Source organism: Capsicum annuum, chromosome 6 (genome assembly GCF_002878395.1).
Source record: "Capsicum annuum cultivar UCD-10X-F1 chromosome 6, UCD10Xv1.1, whole genome shotgun sequence".
In the NCBI taxonomy this organism is placed as follows: Eukaryota; Viridiplantae; Streptophyta; class Magnoliopsida; order Solanales; family Solanaceae; genus Capsicum; species Capsicum annuum.
Genome location: NC_061116.1, coordinates 190,181,730 through 190,187,181, shown reverse-complemented (window position 1 = coordinate 190,187,181; position 5,452 = coordinate 190,181,730).

The following is a 5,452-nucleotide window of genomic DNA, read 5'->3' as shown; positions in this document are numbered from 1 at the left end:
ATGTGCATGATTTAGGAAAGAACGGTACCTTCGGCTTGATCGGAGTTCGCGGAAAATAGGTGCGGGTACTTGGATCGCATATCCGCCTCAGCTTCCCAAGTTTCACCCTCAACAGATTGGTTTCGCCACAACACCTTGACCAAGGGAACTTCTTTGTTCCTTAGTCTTCGGACACTAAAATCAAGAATCTCAACAGAAATCTCATCAAAAGAAAGATTTTCTTAAATTTCAGCACTCACAGAGGAATCCACTACCATAGCATCGCTAAATGCTTTCTAAGCATAGAGACATGGACTATTGGATGAACAGAGGACAACTCGAAAGGCAACTCGACCTCATAAGCTACCTTACCAACACGGCTAAGAATTTTGTAAAGACCAACATAATGGGGACTAAGCTTCCCCTTCTTTTCGAATCTCTTCACCCCCCCATGGGTGAAATTTTCAGATACACTAGGTCACCAACTTCAAACTCAAGGTCTCTTCTTCTAACATCCGCATATGACTTCTGACGACTCTGCATAGTTTTCAACCTTTTCCTAATCAACTTAACTTTTTCCATAGCCTCAAATACCGAATCAGGATGACTCACAGCCACTTCACCCACCTCGAACCAACCTGTGGGTGATCTATACTTCCTCCCATATAAGGCTTCAAATGGAGCCATGCCAATACTAGAGTGGAAACTGTTATTGTAAGCAAACTCTTTCAACTGTAAGTGATCATCCCAACTTCCCTTAAAGTCAAGTGCACAAGCTCTCAACATATCCTCTAAGGTCTGGATGGTCCGCTTAGCCTGACCATCGGTCTGTGGATGAAAAGTAAAACTCAAAAGCACTTAGGTACCAAGACCCTTCTGAAAAGCTTTCCAAAATTGCGAAGTGAACTGAGTACCCCTATCTGAAATGATAGACAAGGGAACTCCATGTAGTTTGACTAGATCTCGGATATACAATCTAGCATAATCCTCAGTAGTATATGAACTATGAACAGGCAAGAAATGAATAGACTTAGTCAACCTATCAACCACAACCCAAATGGAATCATGATGGCGTCGGGAAGGAGGTAAACCAATCACGAAGTCTATATTTATCTCTTCCTACTTCCAGGTGGGAATACTAAACTCTTGCATCATACCACTAGGTCTTTGGTGTTCAACCTTATCATGTTGGCATGTTGCACACTTAGCTAAAAATACTGCTATATCTTTCTTCATGCTACTCCACCAATAGATTTTCCGCAAGTCTCGGTACATCTTGGTGGCACCAGGATGAATAGAATTTTGCGCCCCGTGCACTTCAGCCATAATCCTCTGTCTCAGATCATCAACATTCGGGACACACAATCTACTCTGCAATCTCAACACACCATCTCCCCCTTGGGAGAAAACCTCTACTTTTTGGTCCTTGACTGACTCCTTCAGTCTGACCAAACTAGCATTTAAGTATTGCTTTTCCTTCACTTCCGAAACCAAGGAGGATTCAGAACTACTCTGAACCCCTATACTACCTTCAGCAGAGTCAAACAAACTAACCTTCAATTTAGCCAAACGATGTACATCACGAGCCAACTCTTTCTTACCTTCTACCACTTGCGAAACACTACCCATGGACACTCTACTTAGGGTATACGCCACAACATTGACCTTGCCTGGATAGTACAACACACTCATATCATAGTCCTTTAACAATTCTAACCATCGTCTCTGCCTAAGATTCAATTCTCTCTGGGTAAACACGTACTACAGACTCTTATGATTAGTGAAAACATCAACATGGACACCATACAAATAGTGTCTCCAGATTTTCAAAGCAAACACAACAACAGCCAACTCAAGGTCATGGGTGGGGTAATTTTTCTCATGGGGTTTCAACTGTCTAGAAGCATAAGCTATCACCTTACCCTTCTGCATCAATACACAACCTAACCCAACTCTCGAAGCATCACAATACACTACAAAACCATCAACACCATCAGGCAAAGTCAAAACAGGGGCTGAAGTGAGTCGAGTCTTCAACTCCTGAAAACTCTTCTCACTAGATTTGGACCACAAGAACTTCACTTTCTTTTGGGTTAATCGAGTCATAGGAGATACTATAGAGAAGAAACCCTCAACAAAATGGCGGTAATAGCCAGCTAAACTTAAGAAACTTCAAATATCAGTCAGAGAAATAGGTCTAGGCTAATTTCTAACAGCTTCGGTCTTTTGGGGATCAACTCTAATACCCTCGAAAGAAATGATATAACCTAGAAAAGCAACTGACCTTAGCCAAAACTCACAATTACTGAACTTGGCAAATAACTTGTGATCTCTAAGGGTTTTCAAAATAATTTGGAGATAATCAGAATGTTCATCCTCATTACGGGAGTACACCAGTATATCATCGATAAACACTATGTCAAATATATCCAGATATGGTCTGAACACTCGATTCATGAGGTCCATGAAAGTTGCTGAGGCATTAGTTAACCCGAAAGACATAACAAGAAACTCAAAATGGCCATAACGAGTTTGGAAAGCGATTTAAAGATGTCACACTCCCTAACTTTGAGTTGATAATAGCCGAAATGAAGGTCTATCTTTGAGAAATAACTTGCACCATGCAATTGGTCAAACAAATCATCTATTCTCGGAAAGGGGTATTTATTTTTTATGATGACTTTATTCAGTTGGCGGTAATCAATGCACATACGCAAAGAGACATCTTTCTTTCTCACAAAAACCACAGGAGTACCCCAAGGAGAAACACTGGGCCTTATGAAACCCTTATCTAGTAGATCTTTGAGTTGCTTTTTAAACTCTTTATGTTCTGCAGGGGCCATACGATAAGGAGGAATAGAAATGGGCTGAGTATCAGGAAGAAGATCAATCCCGAACTCTATCTCTCTATCAGGAGGTATCCCTGGGAGATCATTCGAAAAGACATCAAAAAACTCATTAACAACGTTAATAGACTGGAGAGTTGGAGTCTCAGATGTAGTGTCTTTGACTCTAACCAAATGGTAAATACACCCCTTGGAAATAAGCTTTCTAGCTTTGAGGTAAGAGATAAAATGACTCTTGGGTGACACAGAATTCCCAGACCACTCAAACACGGATGCATTCGAAAACTGAAACTTAATCATTCGGGTCTGACAATCAATAGAGGCATAAGAAGAATACAGCCAGTCCATACCCAGAATCACATCAAAATCTACAATGTCTAACTCAATCAGATCAGCCAATAAGACTCTATGAAGAAAAGTAACAGGACACTTTTTATACACCTTCTGGGCAATAATCGAATCACCCACTGGGGTAGAAACTAGGATAGGCTCAGGAATAATCTCAGGACTCATTTTAAAATTCACAGCAATCAAAGGTGTAACATATGAGAAACTGGATCCAGGATCCAACAAAGCATACACATCAAATTGAAATATACGAAGCATACCAGTAACAACATTGAGAGAGTCCTCCTATTCCTGGTGGGGCGGTAAAGCATAGAATCTATTCTGGTGCTGCCCGCCAGCATTGCTAGAAGAGGTGCCCTGAGCTCGGGTTGGGCAAGTCCCTGGAACTGGAGCACTAATAGTCTGAGTCTGGGTCTGAGGGCGATAGTCACGACGCCCTTGTCCATCCTGTGGACAATCTCTAACTCTATGACCCATGTCATCACACCGGAAATAACCCCTTTTCTTACTCCAACACTCACCCGAATGAGACCTGCCACACTTACGACACAGGGGACGATTTGGCTTACTGCCAGCACTGTACTGGGACCTGGATGCATATGACCTAGTACCTTGCTCCTGCCTATCTCTAGACATGGGAGCACTAGCAGATGATGGTGTTGGTATAGATGAATGATCCTGATACTGAGGGAAACTCCCTCCCTGTGATCTAGTCTGACCCTGCCCGTGCTGCTCGGACCTAACTCTCTTATTCCCTCTTATTCTATATCTCTTCTTAATTTTGTCTGCCTCAATCTGTTGGGCATGAGTCATCAGCCTAGAAAGATTCATTTTACTATCCAGCATAGCAGACCTACACTCCTTAACCACATTACTAGACACTCCAGTCACAAACTTACTCATACTAGCCCGATTATCAGCCACTAAGTCAGGAACATACTTGGCCAACTGATTGAACTTTAGATAGTACTCCCTAACAGTTATAGAGCCCTATCACAGGTTCATAAACTCTTCTACCTTTGCCTCCCTCATCTCCAAAGGAAAAAACTTATCCAGGAATGCATCCTGGAACTCTTACTAAGTTGTAGGGCCAGCTCCCTCACCTCCACCTTTTCTCCAAGCAACAACCCAGTTATAAGCAAGATCTTTCAACCTATACGCAGCCAAATCCATACTATGTTCCTCAGATACATGCATCACCTGAGTAATCTTCTGTACCTCCTCTAAAAACAATCGTGGATCCTCATCAAACTTGGACCCATAGAATTTCGGCGGATTCATCCGCATGAAGTCACAGATCCTGGCAGTAGCTAAATCACCTCCCTGCTATTGTGGAGCTGGGGCCGAGTTGGCCTGAATATTTGTAGTAACAGCTTGGGCCAGTGCTTGAAAGGCTGTCTTAAATTCAGCATGAGACACGTTTTCATTCAATGGGTCAGTGGGTTGAGGTTGCTGACCATCATTATTTCTTCTAGCTTGACGTAGAGGCATATTTTTAAAAGAGAAGAGCATGAATCAATAGCAGAGAGAGACACTTTAAGCACTATAGACTTCTGAAAGAAAGAATCACACTTTTTCCTAAAATGTCTTGTAGCCTCTTGCTCATAGATGTGGCGCGCTACACACCGATGATCAAGACTCTACTTAACGCGGCTTGTCAGACTCCCTAGGACACCTTAAAACCTTAGGCTCTGATACCAAATTTGTAATGCTCCGAAAAATGGGTCTTGGAGCATCACACGGTGCTTCAGGCTACGAGTAGCCCCAAGCTAACCCTTTGAGCCATTTTTGTTCAGTTCAACATAAATCAATGGGGTTTCCAAAAATAAACCTCAAATATCAACAGAGTATTCATCATCCAAGAATATTTGAATTTCAGAAAGATAACAAAATATGACTTATTAGTCAACTCCCAACATCTATACTAGTCTGACAAGCCTCTAAGAAAATCAATAAAATCAGCGAGCCATTGAGACATGCCCCAACTGACTCATACTCAGTTATCAAATGTAAATAATTCAGTGAAACTAACATCAGACATCACGTCCTCGGAACATGAGGAGTCACCACAACAGAGGATGTAGAACAGCGTGCCCAAAGAATCACTGTCGAACCTGGAACTAAGCACTTGAACCTACATTTCGAGAAAATACAGCCCACATCCTAAGATGTGGGTCAGTACCATGGAAAGGAACCGAGAATATGGGGGTGTATGCAATTGTATAAACATCATCATCATAAATATTTATAAAAAATATGCAGGATGTATGAAAGACTCA